The 14,797-nt window shown below is 46.5% G+C and overlaps 2 protein-coding genes across 4 annotated transcripts in view; one reads left to right on the plus strand and one right to left on the minus strand.

The window, feature by feature from the left end:
- Positions 1-3,078, minus strand: part of LOC139765521 (uncharacterized) — a 26,957-nt gene extending 23,879 nt beyond the window's left edge. For both annotated transcript variants that reach the window (XR_011716678.1, XM_071693025.1), the window contains exon 1: positions 2,817-3,078. The gene's annotated coding sequence lies outside the window, so the exon portion shown is untranslated. The remainder of the gene's footprint in view (positions 1-2,816) is intronic.
- The window catches only part of Atg17 (autophagy-related 17), a 176,604-nt gene that overhangs the window by 18,901 nt on the left and 142,906 nt on the right, over positions 1-14,797 (plus strand). The window lies entirely within an intron of this gene.

Raw genomic sequence — 14,797 nt, forward strand, 5'->3', positions numbered from 1 at the left:
TACGGAGATTGGATCAGTCTGGTGTGTTTTATTGCGTATCTCACGTAACGGTGTGTTGAAGTGTACTGGTGTGTGTGTTGGAGATATTCCCGTGTGAACTGGGGGATATTGAGTGTATGTCTGTGTATATCTTAGTTGTCACTGAGGTTTATGTATACCGTATTAAGTAGTAAGTGTATATCTTAGTGGTTACTCATGTTTATGTATACTGTATTAAGTAATAAGTGTATATCTTAGTGGTTACTCATGTTTATGTATACTGTATTAAGTAGTAAGTGTATATCTTAGTGGTTACTCATGTTTATGTATACTGTATTCAGTAGAAGTGTATATCTTAGTGGACTGTATTAAGTAGTAAGTGTATATCTTAGTGGTTACTCATGTTTATGTATACTGTATTAAGTAATAAGTGTATATCTTAGTGGTTACTCAGGTTTATGTATACTGTATTAAGTAATAAGTTTATATCTTAGTGGTCACTCAGACTCGTGTATACTGTATTAAGTTATGTGTATTTGTGTATTGTATTATGTGTATTTGTGTATAATTTAATGGTTACTCAGACTTATGTATACTGTATTTAGTTTTCATGGGTGTATGAAAGTGTATTACTGTATCATAAGGTTTTTCTGAAGTTACCTGGTGTGTATCTGTATATTTGCCCAAAGATAGTGGCGTAAAGAAAAAATTTAAGACATTTTTTATACATATCACAACTTGAGAACAAATTAACGTGGGTGTAGACATCATGGGAAGCAAGCACACACACAGGCCACAGTATGGTGACCTGGGGTGACCTGGTCTGCCAGCCTGAGGTCACATTGTTAGATAAATTTTTACAACTTATACCCATTATCAGCTTATCAAAAATGACCCTAATGTAAATGGATTTTTTTCTTTCCAAAGGAACCTGTTATTTAACTGGATTCCTCAAAATGTACGTGTCACAAGTGGGAGATAGCAAGGAGATGATGGATGAACGTGCAGGAGAATGTTTGGCGTGCATGGGATGAAAAAAAAACAAAAGCGCGAAGTGGTATACAGGGGGCGACGTACTGTCATTGAAATGATGGAGGGCTTATGAAGTGGTCAGAGGGAATGTACAGAAAGGTTTGCAAGCCTTGGCTGTAGATAGGAAAGCTGTGGTTACTGTGCATTGTACATGAAAGACAGAGAGTGGATGAGAGCGAATGAGTCCGATTTTCGTCTGCTCCTGGCGCTACCTCGATAACGCGAGAAATAGTTAAGTATAGCAATACGATTTGATATATATGTCGATGTGTGTTTGTGTTTTCCACATGTAGTGTTTATTTCGATATTAACCTTTTTACTATTATTAAATGATTGCAGATATATAGTATATTGCTGTGGGATAATTGCTTCATATAAATATATGCAGACAACCTCTTCTTTTTTCTGAGGTTGTCCACAGACCTAAGTATAAAGTTCTCGTTTTCTGTACAGCGGCTCCTGTGGTTGTTCGAAGCCTTGTAAAGACAGAGTCCTGAGCTCTGAAGACCCAAACTTGACGGGTTCTAAGTTCTAAGTCTTTTGTCTTAATTTCTGGAGGCCTTTGATGGTCAGGTCCTAAATTCTTGACACCATTGGGTCTTAGGTTCTTAAAAAATCATCAAAGGATACAACAGGCTGTTTGTATCGGTATAAGGTATAGAAAATGGTGTTGGGGTTCACAAACCTGTGAAATGAGGTTGACTCTCCTGGGAAAAACTTGGCCTGACTATTTTCCTAGTAGTTTAGACTAACATAACTACAGCAGATATGGATAGATGCACGATATAGAAAAAAAAAAATAGGTTTTCTTTGTAGTGGTCTTAAAACCTGTCCAGAGATGGCCAGAAAGGGCCCTTAGAGTAGTTTAGAAAAGGCCTTTTTTTTTTTTGTTAAAGTTAAGAGAAGCCCTTGGGGTCAGGTAGGATATACTGGTAAAAGGCTGTATACGTTAGGTCAAGGGAGACTTTAATAAAACGAGCTAGGTCATGAAAGTCGTTAGGTTAGCGTGGATTAGTTTAAGTAAGCCGTTTAAGGAGGTTAGGTGAGTTCTTAGTTGGGTTTGGGGGGGTAGGGGCTAGTTTTGGTTAGGTTAGGTTAGGTTAGGTTAGGAGTGGCCTATTAGATCAGGTTAGGTTAGGTTAGGAGTGGCCTGTTAGATCAGGTTAAGTTAGGTTAGGTTAGGTTAGGAGTGGCCTGTTAGCTCAGGTTAGGTTAGGTTAGGAGTGGCCTGTTAGCTCAGGTTAGGTTAGGTTAGGAGTGGCCTGTTAGATCAGGTTAGGTTAGGTTAGGAATGGCCTGTTAGATCAGGTTAGGTGGAGGGAGACTTTAGCTTACGCGAGTAAATACCTTCGTTAAGATGTGGTTTCTGTGTACCTCCAACCCAACCCACCCTCCTCCATTTTGGTTAGGTTAGGAAAGCCTCTCTCTGGACTGGCATTAGAACTATCTTACTATCTTTGGACTGGCTCTAGAGCTATCTTTAATCTCTCTCTCTCTCTCTCTCTCTCTCTCTCTCTCTCTCTCTCTCTCTCTCTCTCTCTCTCTCTCTCTCTCTCTCTCCCCAAAGCACTGTCTCTCCCTTGACTTTCATACCACCTCCACCCTTTGGTATCCACCCATCAGACCTCACCCTGTACTTACCCCCTCATTCCCTCTCACTTTCTCCCCCTCTCACGGTCACACACCGCTCTCACCATCGCCCGTTTTCTAACGTCCTTTCTCCTTAGCTTCTCACAACCTCCTCCCTGCGTCCTTCACCCTCCCTGAACCTCCTCACCATCATGGCATGAACGTGACTCACTCACCTCGTCCGTACGGTATCCGGCAAGTGGTGTCCGTCGGTTTGGCTTCAGCGAGGGGATCCGGTTCTTGAAGCGCGTGTCGTTCGGGAGCCGGCAGACGGAGTCGCTGTGTCTGTAGGAGATCCTCTCGCCCGTCTCGCTGCGGCGTCCTGAGTTCTTCTGGCTGGGGGAGATCCTTCACACGAGGTCAAGATCGTGGAGGCAACTTCTTCAGACTTGACTATCAGCGTCTAGTGACCTCCACCTTCTCCGGGACCACCAAGCCAACAGCGCCGAGATACGGCCAAGCGCCGTTTATATAGACAGGGGCAGGGGCGGAGCCTCGCGGGGCTCGGGGGTCCTTATTGGCTGTTATTACGTGACGTCACGTTTCATCCTCCACTCACGTTGGTCATATTTCTGGATGGCCCTCGCATGAACGGATGGTGTGAGATTAATAATCTTCTTTGACCATCGTGATGAATAATAAGTGTAATTACATATGAGCCACCTCAAAATACAAAAAACGGAACACAGGAGGATTGGTGATAAGAGGTTAATCATCGCCATATTGGTTCCATGTGTAACCTAGCGAAGCCGATAACCTCCTTGTAGAGATGAAGCCGACCGAACCATTTTGCCAAAGGATCGAAAGATTGTGACGAAAATTTTTTTGCCACGTGACGTGAGGCCCGGGGTGTGGGCGAGAAAGTTGACATGCCAATGAAAGTATATATATATATTTTTTTTTATTGTAAATTTATTTACTTTTTTTTCGAACTCAGTTTCCGTCTTAGATCCCTTTGATATATTTGTAGGACGTGTTGTGCAGGCGAATGATCCCAGTGACATGCATCGCGGAGGAGCGTTACCGCAGACTTGAAAATTCCATCATGTGAAAAAAAATAAATCCCCCCCCCCCTAACCTGGTGCATCCTTGCCAGAGGTCACCGGCGGCTAATTCTGTGGACACACCTGGGTGTATGGTAATTGGTCATTTTGTACAGGTATGTGAATTTATGCGTTTTTTTTTTCTTTTTTTTTTTTGGAAAGGCCCGTGTTATTATGTTTAATGTGTTTTTGTCCAACTGTGTATCAGTCTTTTCAATGATTTGCCTCTCTCTCTCTCTCTCTCTCTCTCTCTCTCTCTCTCTCTCTCTCTCTCTCTCTCTCTCTCTCTCTCTCTCCACGAAGAAAAAAATGGAACACGGTAAGTTCCCAAGTGCACTTTCGTGCAATGATCACATCGTCAGGGGAGACACAAGAATAGGATAGAAAACGTAGAACAGTCAGTAGTTGATATCGAAGTGAGAGACGTAGCTTAAGACGCCATTGGTGAACAAGCGTTATGTATATATATATATATATATATATATATATATATATATATATATATATATATATATATATATATATATTTTTTTTTTTTATACTTTGTCGCTGTCTCCCGCGTTTGCGAGGTAGCGCAAGGAAACAGACGAAAGAAATGGCCCAACCCCCCCATACACATGTACATACACACGTCCACACACGCAAATATACACACCTACACAGCTTTCCATGGTTCACCCCAGACGCTTCACATGCCTTGATTCAATCCACTGACAGCACGTCAACCCCTGTATACCACATCGCTCCAATTCACTCTATTCCTTGCCCTCCTTTCACCCTCCTGCATGTTCAGGCCCCGATCACACAAAATCCTTTTCACTCCATCTTTCCACCTCCAATTTGGTCTCCCTCTTCTCCTCGTTCCCTCCACCTCCGACACATATATCCTCTTGGTCAATCTTTCCTCACTCATTCTCTCCATGTGCCCAAACCATTTCAAAACACCCTCTTCTGCTCTCTCAACCACGCTCTTTTTATTTCCACACATCTCTCTTACCCTTACGTTACTTACTCGATCAAACCACCTCACACCACACATTGTCCTCAAACATCTCATTTCCAGCACATCCATCCTCCTGCGCACAACTCTATCCATAGCCCACGCCTCGCAACCATACAACATTGTTGGAACTACTATTCCTTCAAACATACCCATTTTTGCTTTCCGGGATAATGTTCTCGACTTCCACACATTTTTCAAGGCTCCCAAAATTTTCGCCCCCTCCCCCACCCTATGATCCACTTCCGCTTCCATGGTTCCATCCGCTGACAGATCCACTCCCAGATATCTAAAACACTTCACTTCCTCCAGTTTTTCACCATTCAAACTCACCTCCCAATTGACTTGACCCTCAACCCTACTGTACCTAATAACCTTGCTCTTATATATATATATATCTTTCATACTATTTACCATTTCCCGCAATAGCGAGGTAGCGTTAAGAACAGAGGACTGGGCCTTTGGGGGAATATCCTCACCTGGCCTCCTTCTCTGTTCCTTCTTTTGGAAAATTAAAAAAAAAACGAGAGGGGAGGATTTCCAGCCCCCCGCTCCCTTCCCTTTTAGTCGCCTTCTACGACACGCAGGGAATACGTGGGAAGTATTCTTTCTCCCCTATCCCCAGGGATAATATATATATATATATATATATATATATATATATATGTATGTATATAATAAGAGTGAAAATGATTTCGACCAACTCATGGAGTGGTTAGAGACGGGGTTCGATGGAGCTAGAGGAAAGATGAGTTCAATGATTGTCCAGTAGCTCTGACGGGTGGAGTCTGAAACGCGTTGGGAAAAGATGACAGAGACTAGCCAGTGAATGATCACATGCAAAGGAGGAATGTGAAGGATAAGCAACAGGTGCTGAAATTGAAGAGGTCTCGTATTATGATTCATCTGGACTCAGCATTGGCTTAGAAAAAAAGAAAAGAAGATGGGTTGTGTTTCCTGGAATATCGGTGGATCATTTTGTAATTTAGGAGGACGTAAAGGATATATACGATAGTATGTCTCGTGTACCTGGGTTGGAGTGGCATCCCGTAGGGTCTGATCCTGGTGCCCCACTGTTATCCCAGATCCGTGTAAACCATTGGCTGAGACTTGAACCTAACCTAAATACGTGTATCTGCAGATGATGCAGTACTAGTGAGATAAGTGATTAGGGAGTCCAGGATCAAGGAAACGTACAATGTGACCTTCACCAACCTTCAGCTGTAGGAAGAGACGTGGCTGATGAAATTCAGTCCGACTTGACGCAGATGATGGAGATGAGACGCAACGCCCTTAAGCATGGCTATGATTGATAACATGGTGTACATCTGTCTCAGAAGAGGACCTTCAGGCGTCGACACAACACCTCGGACTTCGTCAGTAGTAGTGTGATGAAGGCGGATACAGCGAGAAGAGGACCTTCAGGCGTCGACACAACACCTCGAACTTCGTCAGTAGTAGTGTGATGAAGACGGATACAGCGAGAAGAGGACCTTCAGGCGTCGACACAACACCTCGAACTTCGTCAGTAGTAGTGTGATGAAGGCGGATACAGCGTTGGGTGAGAGTCGCATTATGTACGTGGATGGACCAAGGCTCAGAAGGGGGCCCTTTTGACAGCTTGGATTAAGATAAGGACAGGGGGTCACCACCCTGATCGTCCCACCATCAGACGAATATAGACGCGCCCAAGACGGTCCAGCAGTGGTGGTGGAGAACAAAGACTGACCTCAAAATAATAAAATAAGAGGTGATACGTAGAGAGAGAGAGAGAGAGAGCCCTCGGGGCGTGTGCGCTCCAGGACGGAGGAGGGAAGATGTGGCCACATCCCTCTAGTGTGTCGCAGTCAGGTGGGCGACTCTGCTTGACTGACTGACTGACTTTGCTAATGAGCCGCTCCTGGAAGCGAACAGAAGAAAGATCGCTGAGAAAACTGGGCAGGAAAATGCGTTGTGAACACACACACACACGCACACACACACACACACACACACACACACACACACACACACACACACACACTGATAGGAAGATAAGAGGTGCTGATGAGTTTAGGAGAACCAGGACGCTGTACGTGGGAGTGACGGATCTACACCCCGCGAGGCCAGACCTCGTTGGGGAGAAGGAACGTAGGGGAGCCAAAGACACGCCCTCCTCCCACACTGGCTGGGAGACAGTGAGACATGCAAATTAGGTGTTTATTAAAGAGGGAAAGAACAAGGGAAGTAAGAAGGAATTTGGTGGGAGGGAATGTGCAAGGAACAGTTAGAATGGTGCGGGAAGCGGTATAACTCCCCAAGGGAGGAGGTTCAAGATCCTACGTTGGCCCCCAGGGAGGTTAGGAACCCATGGAGGATCAAGGTCCTTTCCTGAACCCATATGGAGGGTCAGGAACCCATGGAGGTTGAAGCCTCCAGACTGTGGCCATGAGAGAGGACCAGTGAACCAGCAGCACATGACTCACACTGGGTCCAGTCCGGACTCACACGTCCAGCACCCCGGCCATGACCCAGGTCATAACATGACCCAGTGGATGAGTCAGTGAGGAACAAGCCAGACGCGTCATTTAGACATTGCGAAAGATGTAATGGCCACACTGGAGATGTTTTATAGACGACATATTGGAGACATCTTCGAAGACATGCTGGATAGAGAGGAACCATTTGACATATTGGAGACATCTTCGAAGACATACTGGATAGAGAGGAACCATTTGACATATTGGAGACATCTTCGAAGACATACTGGATAGAGAGGAACCATTTGACATATTGGAGACATCTTCGAAGACATACTGGATAGAGAGGAACCATTTCCAAAAGGACCTCAAGTCCTGACATAGTCTTGAGACGCAACTGACTATTCAATGTTGTATTTTTTTTTCCCTGTAGTTAGTGTATTGTGTGGCTCTGTGGTGGTGGTGGGGGTGGTGGAGGAAACCAGCTTACCCTGTTATGCTGGGTGTGGTGTTGGCGATACTGGCTGTTGGTGATGGTTAAGAGTGTTGGAGACGATGTTTGTCGTGTTGTTGGAGATGATTCAGGTGGGGTTTGTGTTGTTGTTGGAGGATGATGTTCGTCGTGGTGTTGGAGGATGATGTTTGTAATGTTGTTGGAGGATGATGTTCGTCGTGGTGTTGGAGGATGATGTTTGTAGTGTTGTTGGAGGATGATGTCTGTAGTGTTGTTGGAGGATGATGTTCGTCGTGGTGTTGGAGGATGATGTCTGTAGTGTTGTTGGAGGATGATGTTCGTCGTGGTGTTGGAGGATGATGTCTGTAGTGTTGTTGGAGGATGATGTTCGTCGTGGTGTTGGAGGATGATGTCTGTAGTGTTGTTGGAGGATGATGTTCGTCGTGGTGTTGGAGGATGATGTTCTTCGTGTTGTTGTTGGAGGATGATGTTCGTCGTGGTGTTGGAGGATGATGTTCTTCGTGTTGTTGTTGGAGGATGATGTTCGTCGTGGTGTTGGAGGATGATGTTCGTCGTGGTGTTGGAGGATGATGTTCTTCGTGTTGTTGTTGGAGGATGATGTTCTTCGTGTTGTTGTTGGAGGATGATGTTTGTAATGTTGTTGGAGGATGATGTTCTTCGTGTTGTTGTTGGAGGATGATGTTTGTGTTGTTGTTGTTGTTGTTGTTGTTGTTTGTGGCACCGATGTTTACGGTGGTAGCTGGTCCATGTTGTTGCTGTCTCTGTCATTGTCAAGTGTTATTGTTTGAAGTACTGTGGTGAGCCAGGCCTCAGCTAAACCAAAGCTATGGCCAGGTTATGGCCTCTGCTAAACCATTCCCGTCGCTAAACCTTGAAAAACCACAGCTAAGCCCATTACCACAGCTGAATCATCTGCACTGCTGAACTGTGACCACAGTTAAACCATTGCCACAGCACATCTTGACCATCATCAGAGCTAAACCACTCCTACAGGTAAACCACAGCTTCAGCTAAACCACTGTCACACTAAAACCACTGCTCCAACACCCCAGCTAAACCACTGCTCCAGTACACCAATACCCCAGCTAAGACGACTGGCCAATCCCTCGTCCTTCCCCCCCCCCCCACACCCCATAGAACTGTGGGCATAGGCCTCCCCTCACACAGGCCTAGCTTCTCCCCCCCCCCCACCCACCCAGAGGTATAATCACTGACTGGCTAATCCCAAACAGCAAGGTTGGTATAACTAATCCGTGGGGGGGGGGGTGGGTGGGGGGGTTGTTGGATATCTTGCGACCAATCACACATGGTTCGGTTCCCCTTACTTAGCTATTCATGGGAACCCACTCTTTTTGTGTGTGTGTGTGTGTGTGTGTGTGTGTGTGTGTGTGTCTGTGTCACCCAGGGAGGTGAAGATAGCTCGAGGAATTGGTGGGCCAAGTGTGGGGGGGGAGGGAGGCAACCCCCACGCCATCACCCCACCTGCTCCTCTCCCCGCCTGGCCTGGGGTGTGGTGTGACCCCCCAGAGTCCGGGGGAGGGAGGAAAGGGAGAGATCGCCTCCCCTGAGATGCAGTGTGACCCCCCCCCAAGATTTAAGGGGGGGAAGGAAGGGTAGAGTACCCCCCCCCCCCCTGGCCTAAGCTGTGATATGACCCCAGATTCAGGGGAGAGATCGCCTACCCTGAGATGCAGTGTGACCCCCCCAAGATTTAAGGGGGGGAAGGAAGGGTAGAGTGCCTCCCCTGGCCTAAGCTGTGATATGACCCCAGATTCAGGGGGGGGGGAAGAAGGTACAGTACCCCCTGGCCAAAAGCTGTGATGTGACCCCAGATTGAGGGGGGGGGGGGAAGAAGGTACAGTACCCCCTGGCCAAAAGCTGTGATGTGACCCCAGATTAAGGGGTGGGGGAAGAAGGTACAGTACCCCCTGGCCAAAAACTGTGATATGACCCCAGATTCAGGGGAGGCAGGTACGATGGCACCTCAAATGTTACGCTGGAACACTCCCTCCCCCCCCCCCCACCTCTCCCCCCCTGAGTGACACTTCCCCAGGTCAGTACACACGTGGAAACCTCACCACATGGTACTGGTCATTATTACGTACACCTGTAAGGTCTCTACCTGTAGGGTGGAGGGTCTCTACCTGTAGGGTGGAGGGTTTCTACCTGTAGGGTGGATGGTCTCTACCTGTAGGGTGGAGGGCTCTACCTGTAGGGTGGATGGTCTCTACCTGTAGGGTGGATGATCTCTACCTGTAGGTTGGAGGGTCTCTACCTTTAGGTTGGAGGGTCTCTACCTGTAGGTTGGAGGGTCTCTACCTGTAGGGTGGAGGGTCTCCTACCTGTAGGATGGATGGTCTCTACCTGTAGGGTCGAGGGTCTCTACCTGTAGGGTGGATGGTCTCTACCTGTAGGATGGAGGGTCTCTACCTGTAGGGTGGATGGTCTCTACCTGTAGGGTGGAGGGTTTCTACCTGTAGGGTGGAGGGTCTCTACCTGTAGGGTGGAGGGTCTCTACCTGTAGGGGTACAGATCTGTACACAGTATAATTTGTATTATGTATATACATCATATAAATCCACTCCCTGTCGTATGTGCTTTTTACTGAATTATCTCATTAAAGAATATGTATAGATTTATACTTTTCAAGCTTGGTCTGTAAAGGAAGATTCGAACCAACGTACTCCACAAACGTTGACGAAGACCTTGAGAAAGACTTTAAAACGTTTTTTAAGGCAAACGTTCTACAAACGTTGGTCAGTGTCTCTAGGCAGATAGATGTCCAATTTATTTAAGACATGTGATTATTTGACCCCTTTTGACCTGTTGATAACCTGAGGGGGGGGGTATATTATCAACAAGGGGGCCCTTACACCCCCCCCCTTTTTTCCCCCCTCGTTAGTACTAAGGGGAGTAATGGGTCATACATACACCAGGGTAAGGGTCGAGTTGATGATTCGACGACTCGCGGTCGAGCGGGGGCGAAACTTTCGAAGCGTTTCGTTTATTTCGGGGTGATAAGCGCTCCTCATTAGCCGCTAATAATCTCCAGTGGGGCTATTAGTCTGGGGCTGGTCGAGACATTACCTGGCGTGGCATTAGCGGGTGTTGAACACGTTCATCCCCCAACACACACCCCATCCACTCCCTCTCTCCCTACACCTCCGTCGGTTCGGCTTCCCAGCGAATGAACCGCTTCGAAGCCGCATCTCGGAATAAGGTGTAGTGAACCACAGTAAACGGGATTGATAAATAGGGTTTTGATTGATCAATAACTCCCCCAACCTAATCATCCTTGAAGTATATTGCGTTATACGTGCGCGCGTGTGTGTGTGTGTGTGTGTGTGTGTCGAACGAGACAGCGAGCGAAGCGCTTCGGTTCCCGATGACGCGGATTCGAACCAGTGTCACGGCCTGGGGCCCTCCTCTCTTCTCCCCCGTGGCCGTGGTAAACAAACCAACAAAACACCCGGGGAAAATGAACTATAAAACAGGTTTAACTGCGGCAGCCGTTACGGGGGGGGGGGGGGGGGACACACACACACATAAACCGGCGCGGTCTTTTGGGTCGAAATTCATCTGGTATAGTGGTTCGAAAAAGAGCCGTTGATGGACTGGTGGTTTGGGAGGACAGAGACCTGACCCCCCCCCCCCTCCCTCACTCCCGGGGGGGAAGGAGGGGGGGGGACTCAAATACATTACTGTAATGATGTCAGGTGAGTGTTTTTGTTGTTGTTGTTGTTGTTGTTGTTGTTCAGGGGTTGAAATGATGGGATGTGGTTATGTTTATGTTTGGGTTGGGGGAGGCTTGGGTAGGAGGGAGGGAGTGAGGGAGTGTTGGTGGTGGGTGGTGAGGGCTGGTGGTGGTGGTGAAGGCGGGGTGGAGTGATGGAGATGATGATGATGGTGGTGGGGGGAGAGAGGGAGGGAGCTGAGGACGGAGCAAACGTTTCGGGAGACGCGAGCAAACGTTTTGGGAGACGCGAGCAAACGTTTAGGGAGACGCGAGCAAACGTTTAGGGAGACGCGAGAAAACGTTTCGGGAGACGCGAGCAAACGTTTTGGGAGACGCGAGCAAACGTTTCGGGAGACGCGAGCAAACGTTTAGGGAGACGCGAGCAAACGTTTCGGGAGACGCGAGCAAACGTTTTGGGAGACGCGAGCAAACGTTTCGGGAGACTCGAGCAAACGTTTCGGGAGACACGAGCAAACGTTTCGGGAGACGCGAGCAAACGTTTAGGGAGACTCGAGCAAACGTTTCGGGAGACGCGAGCAAACGTTTCGGGAGACGCGAGCAAACGTTTCGGGAGACGCGATCAAACGTTTAGGGAGACGCGAGAAAACGTTTAGGGAGACGCGGACTTAGAGATCTGGCTGGAGTTGGGGACCCACATGGTAGTGTTGTCTGTGGCCTGACGTACACACACGACCATCTGGGGCGATGCTGAAGGGTAAAGTGGCTCCTTGGAAAGTCGAGGACCCTGGTTCGACACCAGAGGGTTGGCTAGATAGATAGATAAATGTATATTACTTAACTCACGGCTGCACTGTCAGAAAATGAAAGATATATATATATATATATATATATATATATATATATATATATATATATATATATATATATATATATATATATATTGATGATGAGAAAGACTGTTAAGACAGTAAACAAATAAAGAAAATATATCTTTACGTTGTATCTTGATAAGATAGAGAGCAAAGTAAGCAAGTCTTCCATATAGAATGTTAAGATAATTACTCGTTTAAATGTCAAAATTATGGAAGGCTCTTAATTACCCTCATAAATCATGTTCGGAAGCCAATTCACAAATGGAAGGTTCCATTACTTAATTGCCACTTTTATAAGTGATACAAGCTGTTGTAAGTGTATTTGAAAGTTACTTTTGATGGCTTATTTTTTCCCCCCGCAGAAAAATCCTTTTACTTTTTTTGTAAGTAATCAGTTAATGTAAAGTAGTGTAAACCTGTAAAGTAGGATTATAAGTAGAATGAATTTCCGAGAAAATCCTCTAAATTTACTTTAGAAGTAATTTTGAAAACGCTCAAAAGTAACCTACAAAGTAATTAGAAAACTAAACTAGAAGTAATTAGAATCACGTCTAAAACATCATTAAAGTAACCAGAAACCATTATGAAAACATCAAAGTAATCATGAATTCCTCTCAAAACCTCAATGTAATCAAAAGAAATTAAAAGTAATTTTCAAAGTAATTAAAAAAACTGGAATTACTTTGTACTAACTATAAAGAAACCATCAGTGTTAGCGTGTTAGAAAACCCTCTGATATTCAAATATTCAAATATTTGAATATCAAATATTCAAATATTCAAATATTTGAATATCAAATATTCAAATATTCAAATATTTGAATATTTGAATGGCCGACGTAACTTTATAAAGAAACACGACGAAGCAGAGAAACCTATGGAGGAACGGTCTAGAAAACCCGTGTAATGAAACCACAAAAGAATGGTTTCTGTACTCGATTAAGAAACCCTTCTCATCTGCAGACTGCATGACGAAATAGACACCATTCAGAGAACCCTTAAAAAAAGGAACTCGGTTAACCTTAAAAAGGAGAAGACTGTTCGACTTTATGATGAAACCTAAAGTAACTATGAAGAAACCTTCGCAGACCACACATACTTAACTCATGCACGGACCATCCATCTTACGGAACGCACTCGCAGACCATCCACACACACACACACACACACACACACACAGACCATCCGTACGGAACACACACGCACAACACAGACCATCCGCACGGAAGACACGCACAGACCATCCTTACGTAAGACACACATGCACGGACCATCCCCAACGGAAGACCACCATGTGAACAATATCCCATCTTCTCCAGGAAGTTAGACCTTGTGTTCTGGTATTTTCGTCCGGGTGTTGCTGCCACTGGCCATATGATTTCCATAATATCAAACTCCTCCCCCCCAACCTGGAACCCCCCCCCCCCCTCCCTCACAGCAGAAGGTATGCAGGAGAGAGAGAGAGAGAGAGGCAGGCCTTCGCTAGTGGCCCCCCTTACTACCATCGTGTATAGCAGCCTCCGAGGGTTGTGGCCCCCAGCGAGCTCACCATTTCCCTCCCGTCCATTTCAATTTGATTTGCATGATTCCATACACACCTTTTTTTCCCCCAGTTTCGCGCCTGCCTTCTTGGCCAGTCTGGAAGGTAGCAGGTAATGTGGGTCTTGGGGCTTTCCATGAAGACATTGTCTCTTTCCTTCCTGTCTGTAGTTGTGGTGGATATTTTTCCCTGAAAAATTTCTCCTCCAGCAGATAACCTGGTCATTGACCAGTTGGTGCTTCCTGTATCTGTCCTTCTCATGTACTGTCCTCCAGCAGATAAACTCGTCATAGACCATCAGGTCTTGTGTTATCTGTCCTTCTCATGCACTGGCCTCCAGCAGATAACCTCGTCATAGACCATCAGGTCTTGTGTTATCTGTCCTTCTCATGTACTGGCCTCCAGCAGATAACCTCGTCATAGACCATCAGGTCTTGTGTTATCTGTCCTTCTATGTAGTCTCCCCGAGCAGAGACCCTCGTCATAGACCATCAGGTCTTCTCTGGTCACTCCTCAATGCCTCGCTCTCCAGAACCCTCCTGACGAAGGCCACAGCCTTTCACCTCGAGCTCGCGTAGAGCTTCGTCAGTAGCGACTCTGGCCTACTTCTTTCAGGTCACAGACATTCAGACCTCCTCCTGCTGACCCAAGAGCCTGCGAGGTCCGAGGTCTTCCTCTTGTTGGCGTGGTTTGCGTCTGTCTGTTGAGCATGAGCTGTGTTCTTGAGCACGACGGTACTCGACCCTTGAGCACGACGGTACGTGACCCTTCAGCACGATGGTACGTCACCCTTGAGCACGACGGTACGTGACCCTTGAGTACGATGGTACGTGACCCTTGAGCACAACGGTACGTCACTCTTGAGCACGACGGTACGTCACCCTTGAGCACGACTGTACGTGGCCCTTGAGCACGACGTTGCGTCATCCTTGAGCACAACGGTACGTCACCCTTGAGCACGACGGTACGTCACCCTTGAGCACGACGGTACGTCACCCTCGAGCGTATGATCGCCAGGTTCATCACATATACCCTCGAGAGGGAGAGAGATCAACAACGCTTCTTTAAGAGA

This window comes from Panulirus ornatus, chromosome 55 (assembly GCF_036320965.1).
Source record: "Panulirus ornatus isolate Po-2019 chromosome 55, ASM3632096v1, whole genome shotgun sequence".
NCBI classification, from domain to species: domain Eukaryota; kingdom Metazoa; phylum Arthropoda; class Malacostraca; order Decapoda; family Palinuridae; genus Panulirus; species Panulirus ornatus.